Raw genomic sequence first — 15980 nt, forward strand, 5'->3', positions numbered from 1 at the left:
GGGTTATCAAGTCTAGGAGGCTCAGGTGGGCAGATCATGTAGCCAGGATAGAAGAAAGTAGAAACTCTTTCAATAACTTAACGGGAAGACCAATCGGAAAACGACCATTAGGAAGAACTAGGCACAGATAGAAGGACAATATTCAGATGGATCTCGCAGAAATAGGAATACAAAGTAGAAACTGGACAGAAGTCAGTGGGGAGCTTTCGTGAACGCGGCATTGAGTTGGTTAAAAATAACGGAAGTCTTATAGAATGACTTTGTTCGTCCGTCTGTCGACAGGTATCAGATCAAAAACGGTATGAGATAGCGATATGCGTTTATTTCTTTGCAATTGACTCAACGTTCAAAGGATAAGTTCCATTCCATCTTTTAATTCCCTATTCAAACCGGAAGTGATACAACATGATACCGAACCTATTGGCTACATCGTAGATCAGGTTACATATTTTATATATATATATATATATATATATATATATATATATATATATATATATATATATATATATATATATACAGGGTGGTAGGTAACTCCACCGACAAACTTTGGGAAGTGATTCCCTATATGAAATGAAAGTAAAAAGTTCTTATAAACATAGGTCGACAAACGTCTCATTTCAGTGTTATGAACCGCCGAAAATTCGAAAAATCATGTTTCGAAACGCCCTGCCTTAGAAACTATAGGACCTACAACTAGCGGTTTAAGGAATTACACAGAAACTAGTATGCGAACTATCTAAATATCCATGTTTCACCATCCTCCGTAACGGCGAAACGAACTTGTTATTAATACTTAAAGGAGTGTCCCTATACCTCAATTTCCTTTTTACAGATCGTTTCGCCGATAACGGAGGATGGTAAAACATGGATATTTAGATAGTTCGGATACTAGTTCCTTTGTAATTCTTTAAACCGCTTGGGACCGGTCCTGTAGTTTCTAAGGCAGAGCGTTTCGACACGTGAATTTTCGAATTTTCGGCAGTTCATAACTCTGAAAGGAGACATTTTTCGTCCCATGTTTATTGGAACTTTTTTCTTTCATTTCATATGAGGAATCATCTCCCAAAGTTTATCTAATCGGGCAATATAACAATATATCAGTACGTGCAGACTTTTCGATTATTCCTCGTAAAACAAAATTGAATTTCATGTTATTACAAGTTTTGTTCATAACCAAAACCATCGGTCTTCTCAATTATTGTCGTCCTTCCCTAAGTGTAATGAATATTTCAGTTAACAGTAATTCAGAGTAGAGCATCCTTAAATACGTATTTCGTATTCAAAATCTTTTTGTCTTCGAAGATAATCTTAACATACTTCTTCAATTGGTTTTTCATTATATATTCTTTTAATCTCTTTCTCTTTTGTAGTTTGTGTAGACTTGAGGGAGAAGGAAGTGATCTTTGGTAACTTAATTGGTTCTCGTAAGAAAGAAAAAATCTCAGAATGTAAAGATGTTAAAAAAAATAATATTCGAAACAGGTTAAGCAAAACACGAAATTTGATCTTCAAACATAAAGAGGAAATTCTCATTAACTATGCATGCTGAAACACAAGCAACGAATGTTGATGAGAGTAAATATTTTGTATGTTTGTGTGTCATTGCCTGTAATTACTACAAATTCTCAGGTAAATTAAAAATTCCATCCTCAGATAGATATTGGCAATAAGTAAATATCTCACTAACAATACCACACACTGGGCTATATGTCATTAACCTTACCATATAACGTGTAATATCTCATTAACAATACCATAGAATGGGCTATATCTTTCTTTATCCATGCCACACACTGGACAGTACCTCATTAACCATACTATGTACTTTGCTATATCTAATTAACCGTAGCATATACTGGACTACATATCATTAACCATAACACATGATAGGTTATATCTCATTAATCATACCACATATTGGGCTATATCCTGTTAACAATATAATGTAATGGACTATATCTCATTAACCATACAACACACTGGAAGGTATTTCCTTAATCATACTATATACTGGAATATAACACTTTACCATATCACATACTGGCCTATATCTCATTAAACATACCATATAATGCGCTACATGTCATTAACGGTACCACACACGGGAATTTCATTAACCATACCATTTACTTAGGTATATCTTATTACCCATATAATATAATGGGCTATACCCCATTATCGAACCACATAGTGGACATATCTCGTCAGTCATAGGGGGCACGGTGGCTGTGGTAGAGCGTTCATCTCCAGTGCTTGTGGTTCCTGTTTGGATTCCAGCTCGCATCGTTGGACTTTGTGGTGGACAAACACCGTGCTCGTGGGTTTTCTCGGGGTTCTTCCGTTTCCTCCCACTTTCTTCATTCCACCATTTCATTCATTTCTCATAATCACCGTCTTCTTTAGCCTAACCGGCATAATCGTGGGACGTAAAAATCAAAGATTTAATTTCATTTTTCGTCAGCAAAAGTATATACTGGGCTATATTTCATTTACCGTACCATGTACTAAACTATACTTCGTTACCATACTATATAATGTGCTATATCTCATTAAACATAGCACATAATTAGCTATATCTTTTAACCATACTCTATATTGGGCTATATCTAATTAACAATACCATTGGGCTATATCTAATTAACAATACCATGTACTATACAATATCTAATTAACCATACCATTTACTTGGCTATATCTCATTAACCTTACAATATAATGTGCTATGTCTCATTAACGATATCCCATACTAGGCTATATCTCATTAAGAACGCCATATACTGGACTATACCACATTAACTGTACCATATACTGGGCTATATCCCATTAACCACACCGTGTAATGGGCTATATCATTAACAATACTACACACTGAGGAATATATTATTAACCATAGAATGTACAGGTTTATATTTATATCTCATTCATCATAGCATATACCGGGCTACATCTTATTAACCACATTATACTCTGGGCTATATCTCATTAGCCATATCATATAATGTATTATATCTTATTGATCATACAATTTACTTGGATATATCCCATTAACCATATCACATACTGGATATATCTCATTAACCATCCCACATTCTGGGCTATATCTAATTAACCATACCACATAGTGGACTATTTCTTACTAACCATATCATATATAGGACTATATCTGATTAACCGTGCCAGACACTGGACTATTTCTTATTAACCATCCTACATACTGGGCTATATGTCTTTAACCATACCATATATTGGACTATATCTCATTAACAACAGTGTATATTGTCGTCTTGCTGGTACCTTATTGGAAAGCTTGATTAGTGTATATTTCATAATCAGTTTTGTCTTAATATGTGGCGTGATTATGGTGCAGTATACAGTTTTAAATTTTTGAAAAATACACTTATTTTTATAAATTTTCTCGAAAACTGTACATGAGGATTTACAGTCATCGATATTAGTCTGCTTAGCCTAATAAAGAGGTTTATTGACGGTTGCATTGCTAAGCGCCCAGAATGTTAGACGTTCACCAATAGGTTTAATAGAAAGTACTTATCAAGCTCTATTTAGAGGTATCGGTGCCTATTCCAGGTGGATGAGGAGATATTTCCCCCAATCTTCGGGCTAGGGGAACTGTCCCTCCCCAATAATCCGACTTGAAGTGTGACTTTCATCTATATTATGGATGAGGATCATTGTGGATGACTAAGTAGAAACATACCAATTATAAATATGCATGTATTCATATTTCAGAATCAGTTCACGACACTGATTTGCAATACTGATTTGTATCACTACTTCATCTACATCGCCTGATATATAATATACAACAGGTTCACCTCAGAAATCAGACCGTATTGTGGGTCCCATCTCTCCCTCCTCCGAGAATAAGCCCCAAATTTGCCCGCCTCCCAATGTTGAAGACAACTCTGTTCTCCTGATTCTCCACAGCATTGTTTTTCAACTTCATAAATATTTTGAACATCGCTTAAAAAAGAAGATGATTATGACAATCGTCTTACCAGCTCCCCCAATGTTGAAGACAGATTTGCGCAGCTGTCCAGAGGTACTGTTGATTTCGCCGAAGTTGGTCGAAAGGGGCAGGAAAGATAAAGGGGACATTTGTGATTTAGAGAAACTGAGAGGTTTTAGGAACGAAATCAATATAAGAATAAAATCAGTATACAACTGCATTCAGCATATGTGAGAAGCATTTATACTTGATTGTATTAAGCTGAGATATCGTCATAGGTGATGGGTCGAAGTTTTGTTTAAAACTAGATATCTCGAAAGAAACAAAACCAGAAGGAAGACAAAGTATGTCTAGTATAGAACTGGTCAAGAGCTTGCATATGACATGTAACTTGTTTCAAGGAAACTTCAGGAACAGAGTGAAACCAGTGAGAGATCATTCTTCACTGGTGGTTATATTTTGACTAACTTGGAAGCTTATCCCATTTGGAGAGCAGTTTGTTTACATTTGTTTGCATAGGTTAGTATAGGTTGTCAGAGATCGAAGTTTCGGTCTTAACCGTTACAACATCTAGAGTTTTCCTAAGAGGGAAGGTCACAGTTTTGTATTACATAAGTGCAAAATAAAAATTATATTTTACTTGTTTCTTTATTCTTATGACATGATGTCGCAAGTACGCAAGTAATAGGAAAATCATCCTCAAACGAGAGACTTGGTTTAATTCTCTGCCAGTTATGTAGCATGATTTTTGATTTAAAACATTTGTACTTTCTAACGAACAATTTGTTAACTTTTCTTACTCTTATTATACAATTATGGTCATACGTACTTTCAGACAAAAATTATTATCAAACTATAAGATATAATGTACTTTCGTATGCTTTTTATTCTTAAACAAAGGAAGTTATTAAATATGTTCTTTAAAATGGTTTATCATATTTTAAAATTGAAATCTTCCTTAAATTTATTATCAAAAGACTTCTCTTTGCAGAAAAAAGTATGCTATATATGGTTGTATGGCTCTTAAAATATAATTTTAGCTGACAACTGAAAAGGAAATGTGATTTTAGTGATTTTCAATTACTAATAAAGAAATGAAATAGTTTATAAATGGCATTTATTCAAATATTGTCATTTATGTCAAATTAGTACTTAAAAATCTCTTTCGGAAACCAAACTTGGTCTATACAATTCATTTCGCCGGTACCAGAGGATTGTCAAACATGGATATTTAGATAGAGCACATACTAGTTCCTGTGTAATTCCTTGACCTGCTTACGTTAGGTTACATTGTTCTTGAGATGTGCACCTTTATAGTTTATATTCCGTCATTTTCGGGACGAGGATATGTTACTTGAACCGCATACGCTAGGTTACATAGGTGTTGAGTGTGTAGCTTTAACATTTAGGTCTTTTCGGGACGAGGATATGATACTTGAACCACTTACAATAGGTTACATAGGTCTTGAGTGTGCAGCTTTAACGTTTAGATCTTTTCGGAACGAGGACATGGTACTTGAACCGCTTACGATAGGTTACATAGGTTTTGAATGTACAGCTTTAACGTCTACGTCTTTTCGGGACGAGGATATGATAACGTTGTTTAACAACACATCTTCGAACCGTTTCCCTTATTAGCAGCAGGTGCCAACGAACAAGGATAGATAACGACCATCAATAAATTTTCAGAATTGTACAGTTTCTGGTTTATCATTCTCAAGAACATAACCAAAAAAGGCACTATTCTTTTAACACTCATTACAACTACTATATTTCTGGGGTTGACAACTTTCCAGTATTTTACCGGATAGCCCGATTTTCGACCTCTTTATCCGGTGTCCAGTACAACCTCCAATCTGGACGTTAAATGCAGGTACCTTTTCCTCTTACTAATCTTATTCTCTGTTCCATTCAGACTATTTTGGAGTGATGAAAGGAATCGTTTGTTGATGAACATGGTTAAAGCAGAGCTTATAATTCGCTTTGATGTCGACCTGTCGTGCTCGAAATTTCTTGAAGAATTGAAGGCAGAGGAAAATCTATTAAACTTATGAAAACTGCTAAAGATCAACAAAAGTACATTTTGAAGAACGCAGCTAGCACTGCATCGTCTTCAGCTACATCTTCCAATCAGATCTGCTTAAATTATGTAGGCTTCAGAAGACATTTACAGCCCGAGCGAAGCTGGTGAGACTTTTCTCAAGTATATTTTGTGCATTGCCAATTATATTTACTTTCAGTTTTTAATATATAATAGTAATTAATGGTAGATTACAAATTTACACGTGCCGATTCAATCAGAACTGGAATAATTTAGTTTAATAAATGCTAAGTAACTAAGTAACTAAAGAGTAACTAAAGCTCTAAGATTTGAACTCGGAACCGCTCAATTTTATGCGAAGTAATTACTTTCAGGCTGTTTGCACTTTTGACAATCCATGATGTCATTATATTAAGAGTATAGGTACTCCAAGAGAGTCTTCAGTATTTCCATTTTCCAACGTTGGCAATCCTATACATTCCTGAGTCGACATATAGATATTGTACGACAAAGAATCTTGACAAGCGGTAATAAAATAGATATAAGTGGCCACAGAAGATTTTTGGTCTCGTGCAACTTGACAGTTACGAAAACAAGTAATTTTGTATATTTTCTTAAAGTATTAACGTTTGTTTGAATTGAATACTTCTTGACTTGTTGTTTTCTAAATGGTCGCTATTATTCTGACCACATTCATTTATCATACATTTTTTAAGTAATAAATAGTGGAACACTAACTTCGTATAAATAATGCTTATTTGCCTCCATACTTTTAAAATGCTTCTGCTTCTTTAAGACCTCTGTTGATTAATTGATTTCTCTCGAGTTTATACACACGGAAAGAGCAAAGAGAGTTGGAACAAAGTCTGCTAAAACTGTATAAACTCTTCGTGTGCGTTGGTTATGGTTAAAGTTGAAGTTAACACTCGACAGCTGAAAGCTCTTGCCTCCCAGCGATTAACAATGCTAACGACAGCTCGTTAAATCGTAACCAACATTGTGACGTATGTATCAAGCGTGGTGCTTTAGTAACGAAAGCGTTTCCCACATGCTTTTGCGTTGTTTCATTTAAAGAGATATTCTCGAGCAAACAACGCTACTTATTCAATAATAAATCTCACTGCATAAGAGTTCGTAATTAACACTCATTTATTATCTGAATACAGTTGGTGTTTCGAAAAACATGCTATTTCTTGTTTTTTTTCTTTTTTCAGCATGAAATGCAAACATATCTCTTGTATCTGCTTTTCACAAGCGTTACACGATACTATGTTTTGTATGTAACGTTGCTTATATTTTTCATTACGAAATATTTAATACACGGTAGCCTATGTATTTACTAAGAAAATATCATAAAGCTTTCAAATCAGGATAGAAAAAATTGGTTGCTGACTTTTAGAGTAGGATAATGTTTTATTTTATAAACTCTGTAAAAGATCACGCGAAATATTTTACATGTTTGGAACATGTGTAAGCCCATTGAAGTTACCGATTATCTTTTAAAATATTAACGGATTAATTTCAATTAACAGGATTGGCTGAAATAATCACTCTAGCAGTCTATTGCAAAAAAATGAAAGTAAAAATTCGTTTACATATATGCAATATGCGCTACAAGTATTCTATGTTAAATTCTCCGTTATTACTTGCGAGCATAGTATATGACATATAGATAGCAACCGTTAAAGCAGCCGTTATCCGTTAAGATGTTAACGGATTAACTCCGTTATTAAACTTGACCGTGATAATAACTCTAGCTATATATTGCAAAAATAGAATTAAAAAAAAAAACACATTCCTTTAAGCGTTATCGTGCAGAATAACAGTTGGACGGATGCACTAACAAAACAATCTTGAATCCTTGTTTTCCTAATGCAGCGTTATAGGCAACCATATTCACTTTACGGCATTGTGTGTTGCATAATATCAAGACATTCGCGATGTAATTGTGTCTTTCCTTTGAAAGCATTCATGGTCCAAAGACAAAAGTAGCATAGCATGCAGGTGGTTTACTAAAAGCAGAATTTATAGCATACCAGAAGTTTTATTAGCTTAGATGTTCGACTTTAATTTATTAATTATTTATTTTAAATTTTAAACAAAGGGTATGTAAGAGGAGACTTGATGACTCTCATCCAATTGACACAATGAAAGGGTTATGCTTGTGTATAAATAAAAATTATTTTAAATTGATAAAATAAAGGTGTGCTCAGGTGGCAGGTAAAAGAGGGAGGAAAGTAACGTTTTAAATAAAAGAATAGAAATGAGCACTAGTTATCTAGGTGTTTTGTTCAGTTTGTTGTTATGAAGTGAAAAGAATTGACTCCTCTTTGTGTTTTTTCACTTCCTGGCTGGAAATTGAAGAAATCCAAAGAAATTGACATTTGAGTTGATATCCCGTTAAATCTGCCAGAGGCTATGAATGGAATTGCATAGTGATTTGTTGTAAATTGCTGGATGGTGTCCTGGGTTCCCTCACGGACTGTATCTGCGGTGTTGAATCTTTAGTGTCTCAGGGTCCAGGCAGGCCTGGGAATATCTTCTTTCTCCAATTGGGTTTGGGTTGCTTTCCTGGCATTTGTCACTCACCTAAAATGCTTGATTACCAAGCCTCTTAAAACGTATTTCCGATTGTTTTGTTGAAAGAGGACGTTGACGCTAGAGGTCACTAACTAAGACGGCTCTTGTAATTGGAAAAGAATGTTATGTGCTAAGAAAGGAAAAGTAATTTACAAAATGAGAAATTGAATATAATGATTTACAAATGCTTGTCTGAGAATGTACATACATAATTAAAAGTTCTGTATGACTGAATTAATTAATTTAATAAGGTTAATAATAGTTTAATTTTAAGAATGATACAAACAGTTTAATAATTATAACTATAATCACTGGCGCAAATACCTGGTGATGAGGGGGACATGTCCCCTCCAATTTTCAACTGGGTTGACTGTCCCTCCAATAATTCGATTTGAAATGTGTTTTTTATGGGTGGGGGGGAATGTGATGACTTTTGTCCGATTGCCACAAAGGAAACTGAGATGAAATTGATGTCCCCTCAGAATAAGCCTCAAACCTGCCCGCCTCTCAATGTTGAAGACAACTCTGCTCCCGAATCCTCCAGAGGATTGGTTTTCAAGTTCACAAATATTTTGAGCATTACTTAAAAAAAATGGTCTTACTTGTCCCCTCCCAATGTTAAAGACAGATTTGTGCGCTGATTAAAATTACTTTCTAGTTTTGACACAATATAACAGTAACGTATATAACTGTCAGGTAAAACTGCACAATAGGTCGATAGTAGAGGTCATTTCCATTCCGAACAGATCACGACTCAAAACTTCGAATAAAGACAGAAAGAAAGAAAGATCATTTCCTATTATCGATCATACACCATCTGATACAATTCAAATTAACATTTTACTTACGAGAATAACAACCTTCCACACTGTTCTAATGGTATTAACAGTATTCTTTATTCTCGAAATTCAATTGACTGAAGTTTAATGCTCCTTTAAGCACTGATGGTATACGAAACACACACCTATAGACTAATGGGTATATAGGTACCGGAAGTCAAACAAAACTGCTGGACATGGGACTCTCGTGACACAGTAATGACAGAGAACGAAGTGAGAAACAAGAAATGAATTACTATGACAAGAAGACGCCCTAACAAGAAGTTTCTTCGAAAAGACTCCAAGCCATCCATAGCCCTTACTTCTTGTCCGATAATATAAGTGTCATTCCACTAAGAATTTCTGGCCATACTTTTTTTTATTAAGGAGCCAGTACTTTCATGTTCCAGTAGAGAAAGGAAGACTTTCCGATTCCATTCTGAGGCACAGAATCGAGCTTCGTTCAGAAATGTCGAATCATGCTTGATACGGTATTTCCTCAGGCTAAGTTTTTGGATTCTCTAGTGCTGACTACATCACATTTTGCTTTTTTTTCATTATGATTGAAGTACAAAAAAAAACCTTCTTTTTCCCCATTATTTTGATTTCTTTTGGAACTTTCTACTTGTGATTTTGCAAGTTTCATTAACCGATCTCCTGAATATTGTTCATTGGCTTACTGTACTATTTTGATCCCTCGCACCACGGTCAGGTTTTTCGAGCACTATAGCTTACTGCTTGACAATGATTTTCGAAGCTATTTCCCCATCATTTCAGTAGAGAAGGACTTTTATATGAATCGTAAATGAAAACAATCTAGTTATTATTTTTCTTCAAGCAACGCTGCTATTACTTTAGTAGAAAAATTGTTGAAATACAAAGTTGTTTCTCTCTAAAATTTTATTATTACTTTATGGTGAAACATATTGTCCAAGGACGAGACACTAACCCGTCGATAGGTCTCGGTGCGCGGAATAACATGATTTCAGTGAGTGTAAAAGTCTTTCGAGAAAGTGGACAAATAAAATGCAACTTATTTGAAATTCCAAAAATTGATGCCGTACAAAAACCGTACCTATTATTGAGGTAACGACGATAACACAATTTAGCTTCACATTATACTCTTGATTATACCACCATTAAGCCGAAAGTACATAGTATAATTAACAAAATATAATATATAATTATCATTAAATCTTAAATTTAAATTGGTGTTCAACAAAACATATTGTCCATATAGTTATAAGGCATTTATACTTCTTGAATGCCAACTGGAGTATCTCCAATTTTTTTAAGAAGAGAACTTTGAATTTCAATATCTCATGAAAATTCGTATTTCTTTTATGGTTAACAGTAAAAATATAATTACAAACTTTATTTCCTCATATTGGCAGTAGAATAACATTCTCTTGATGCGATTTACACATGAGATGTTGAAGTTCAAACGCTCTCTCTTGGAAAATTTCAATTTTGGAGTGACACTACTTTTGATATCCTAGCAGTTCATTTATCAGTAGATAGCTCACGGTCACGGTCACGGTCACGGTAATGTTGAATTTTTGTGAAGAGTATCGGGCCGAAGCCCCTGACTCCATGAGTAAGATGGCAGAAAGAATATATACAGATGTGCAGGTGGCTTGTTGGGTATTACTATTGTTTTGTTATGTCTGTGAGACTACATCTGCAACTATCGCAGAGTAGCTTATGTTGAAGTCATTACGATCTAAGGAAAGATATTAAAGGCGTGGCGTGCGATGAACGTTACGTAGAGCGCATTTGGTTCCAATGGTAGCTATAGCTGGATTTATGTGTCTTGGTAAAGTATGCCAGAACTTATGGTGGAGGTGCCGTAGAACTTCCTTAACAGGAGGCAGATCTAAATCTTCCAGAATTTGGTTGTTGCGTGTATATCTATCGTGACCAGTGATGATACGACCGGCTCTCGTTTGCACACTTTCAAGTGTTTGAAGATGACTGTTAGAAGCATGTTGCCAGGCAGGGCATGCATAAGAAAGAGTTGATAGGACTATCATCTTCAATATGTGCACGCGGACCTCATGAGAAATTGAACTGCAGCGAAATATGTGATACAATGCTGATATTTTCCGTAATGCTCGTTGCTTTATGTCGTTGATGTGTGAGGCGAACGTTAACCCACGATCTAAAGTTACACCCAGATATTTAGCATGTGTGGCGTGAGGAATGTGTGCGTTCTCATACGTTAAATTTCGAGGGGTGCGGATGCGTCGTCGACTGTGGATGACAGTACAGCTTTTGTCTGCATTGATTTTAATTCTCCAACGTCTTGTCCATTCCTGAAAGCCGTTGAGTTGGCGTTGCATGTAGATGTAACACTGTGCAAGTGAGCTGCTGGTCGTAAAAAAGGCAGTATCATCAGCATACGTTGCAGAAAAGCAATGTGGTAAAGTTGGGAGATCCGCCGTGTACAGATTATATAAAAGCGGTGAAAGTACAGCGCCCTGTGGAACCCCTGCTTTGATAGATCTAGACGTGGATTTGACACCGTCAACAGACACATGAAATTTTCTCTCAGTAAGGTATGAACGTAGTAAATGTATAAGACGATCCGAAAAACCTTGGGTGTGTAGCTTATATAATAGTCCTGCTAACCATACTTTATCAAAGGCTTTTGTCACATCCAGGTATACTCCAAGGGTGTGCTGTTTTCTGTTGAAAGCCGTTGTTATATGATCCACTACTCGTACAAGTTGCGTTGTAGTGCTATGTTGAGCACGAAACCCAAACTGATGGGAAGGTAGAAGGTCTCTATTATCTACGTGATGTTTCAGCCTCCAGAGAAATACCCGTTCGAAGAGTTTGCTCAAGTGCGATAGAAGACTTATCGGCCTGTAGTTTTCCGGGAGCATTGGATTCTTGCCAGGTTTGGGGATTGTGATGACACGAGCTTCCTTCCAGGTTTTGGGAAAGTAGCATAACTGAAAGATGGCATTAAATAAGTAAGTTAAAAAGACCAGTAGTTTTCTAGTTGGATGCTTGAGAATCTCAGATCGAATCCCATCAGGCCCAGATGCTGTCTTTGTCGGTAGACATTTGATGTGTTTCTCTATTTCCCGAGGTGTAACTGGGTTGATACCATGTGTAGGGTTTTGTTTAATTATGCTATATAATGTGGTTCGGATGTGCTGTTTCAGATAGGGATCGAGACGTGCTCTATTGGGCTGGAACTGTGCTTCCAGAGAGTCAGCGAAAATGTCCGCTTGTGACTGAGGATCTTGAGTCAGTCCTTGAGGTCCTTGTATGACTCTAGCTTTAGAAGCATTTGTGGCACGTTGCAATGATTTGGAGTACGTCCAAATTTTACGGTCATTGAGTGTGACATTTCGAAAAGTGTCTTCCCAGTATTGTTGATTCTGTCGCATAGTGAGCATCTTGAGCTTCATACAAAGTTTATTCCACAAAGTCTTGTATGCGGGATGGAGTGTGTGCTGCCATCGACGTCTAGCCCAACGTTTCAGATGAAGATAAAGTTGTAAATGAAAACTGTCGCATTGACTGGTTTGCATTGGAGAGATTATGGTAGTGGAGCTCGCTGCCTCTGCTGTACGAAGTGCTAGCGTGATGTGAGAGACCGCTTGATCGATGTCCGCAATGGTGGCAGGTCTATTTCGTAGATCGATCATGGTGTTTAGTTCTTGTTTAAATACGTCCCAGTCAGTTTCTATTTGCTTGAAGATGGGGGCAGAATGGGCGATGCTGCGGTGGGAGACGTGAAAAATGACTGGATAGTGATCAGAATCTAAGTCTGCAAAGACATAAGGATGGACGGTAAAGAAGACGTCTTTGCAAAGGGCTACATCAAGCACATCGGGTTGTCCGCCGAATTTTGGATAATGAGTTGGGTCTGGTGGAGCACTTATGATGAAGTTGGACGTGAGTAGATAGTGATGTAAAGTATCTCCAGCAGTGTTTGGAGTAATGGAGTTCCATTCTCCATGTTTAGCATTAAGATCTCCAGCTAAGATGACTTTGGGCCCTAAGTTAGCAATGACATCGAAGTCTGTGGGCTCTAGCTGGGGACCTGTACCCGGTGACCAATATTAATGGAACACCTGGAGTTATTAGCTCAACACCAAGTGCCTCCAAAGTTAGTAAGGGTGGTATTGTAATTGACCTGACGGGGAATGCCTTTTTGATTATGAGTAATAATCTGCCCTTCTGTCTGCCCACTCTATCCTGTCCATACACAATGTAATTGGGTATTCGCCAAGTAGTGATACGAGCAGTGAAGTGTGTTTCTTGAATAAATATGACATCAACTCTATGGTGTTTGAGAAATCTAATAAGCATTTGTTTCTGCCCCTCAAGACCACCTGCATTCCATGTAGCAAGGACAAGTGTGTGATGCAATACGCTGGATTTAGAAACAGCCATCATCAACCATTTCCGCTGTTGTTTCTATTACTGCTGCAGCCTTGGAAGCTGAGTCTGCTGCTTGGCGGAAACGGGTGATACCACGTTTAATATGTGTTATTATTTTGCGTAATTCTAAACCTTTGAGAAATGAAAGAACGGACTTTAAGTCTAGATCTTCTTTCGGGCCCTCCTGTTGTTCGACAGAAGCTGATTGGGTGTGGAGAGAAGTGGAAGCTTCAGCGTCTTCATTGTCCGTAGCTATAGGTTGGATATTAACAGCAGTGGGCATGGAAGTCGTTTCTTCTGATGGTTTGTTGGAAGTTTTCTTAGTCTTTTCTGGAAGTTTCCTCGGCTGCTGGGCCGGCAATTTAAGAGCCTCAGAATAGGATTTAAAGACTGGACAGCCACGATAATTTGCGGGGTGATTTCCCTGACAGTTGGCGCAAGTGGCGGGTGTGGAGGAGTCTGCTCTTGGCATCTGTAACATTGCAGCACTGAGGGAGGCTTGTATGGTTCGATGTGGACCTTGTAATGAAGAAGGTTGGTAATAGCATATATCTCCGTAACAGCTGCAGTTCGTTCCAATGCAACCAAAAACAGTGGCATCATAATTTTCTTGTCTTCTGTCTTGCTTTTGCGACACATTTGGTGGACGTTTATTGGTTTGTAACCGAGACGCAATAGTTCTTCCTTCAGATCGTCTAAGTCGGTGTCTATAGGCAGTTTTCGGATAACGACCTTAATAGGCCTTTCATTTTTTGCCACGCCTGTAGCATACTCAGTTTTTCTTTGTTCGCAATAAGCTTTGATAGAATTATAATCATATCTGTTTGCTGCTTGAATACGAATGCGCTCCTTATTGGGCTGAGCTAGAGGGGGCTCCTTCAATGCTCGTGATAAAGTCTTAATAAAGGGATAGGTGTTAGTAATTCCGTAAATGAAGATCGGAGGAGGCTTGAAACTCGATGGCTGCTTTGTCGTACCAGTGTTAGTGCTAGCATTATCTGATTGTGTTGGGGACAAAACATCGAACTTGTTACTGAGTGGGAGAGGTGGATATGCTGAGGGACTATTAGAAAGGTGTTCTGCCTTCGTGAGGTTTGCTAAAGAAGACCTACGTCGTTTTAGCGTTCCGACAACCGTGAAATCCATATCTTCAGGAGTATTCGAGGTGGATGGCTGCGAAGCACTTGACTGCTTGAGTGGAGTGGATTTCAATTTCGCTGGGGCGGCTGCTTACTTCTTTTTGCCTAAAGGCACTAGAAAATCTTCTGGTTTGTACGTTGGTTTTATTATTTCCCCCCGCAGACCTGGAATCCGGGATGATTGTACTTTTTTGTCTGATTTCGCTGATGTCTTCTGAGAAGCCATATTTATTACTAAGGTGGGAGATCGCGCCAGCTTACCACAAAAGGGGTAGTGACGGCCCCTGGGTATATTCTGGTGTTAGAGCAAAGCTCTAAGTTTAGAGTTTATTAAGCTGCTCTTTCCTCCAGAGAGGGAGCACGAAAGTAATCGTTCACCGGTATAAGTGCCAAAGTCGTCAACTATTTTTTTTTTCTTGAGGTACCTCTACCTCCGAAGAGGAGAGTATCAAAATAAATCGTAAGCCTAGAGAATAGCAAGGTTGTCAACAGTTAAGATCATATCAGGGTGTCAACCTTCGTGGAGGTATGAAAATACAATTCGACGGTTGTTTCCTAAACCCCAAAGAGACAAGTATTCCAACCGTATGTACGAAGATCGCGAATAAAAATAACAATTGGGGATGGACACACTAAGTGACTTGATTATTTTTCTCCGCCAGCTACGGATACCCTATTATTTTACCTGGTTAGAGATTCCAGGTGGCCAGTTCAGATAGATCATATCGAAGATGACAAAATAACGTTCTTGAATGTAAAACCATATGTGTGGTTTTTGAGACTATCAAGGAGAAATCTTTCATAGCGTTAGAAAAAAGGTCATTCGTTTCTATTAACTAATAATTTCTATTTTATTGCAAAATATATTACTTATTTATGTTCTCTAAATGTAGCAAAATACACTGTTATTAGCAGGTTGTTTTTTTCTCTAACGGTGACACATGAGTGTTGAAGTCATATACGTTGGGTCCAGGGTTCGATTCCTGACGGGTGCTTCCCAATTTTCGGGATCCAATCAGAGACGTGAGGCA

Source organism: Thermobia domestica, chromosome 1, assembly GCF_964235325.1.
Source record: "Thermobia domestica chromosome 1, izTheDome1.hap1.1, whole genome shotgun sequence".
NCBI classification, from domain to species: Eukaryota; Metazoa; Arthropoda; class Insecta; order Zygentoma; family Lepismatidae; genus Thermobia; species Thermobia domestica.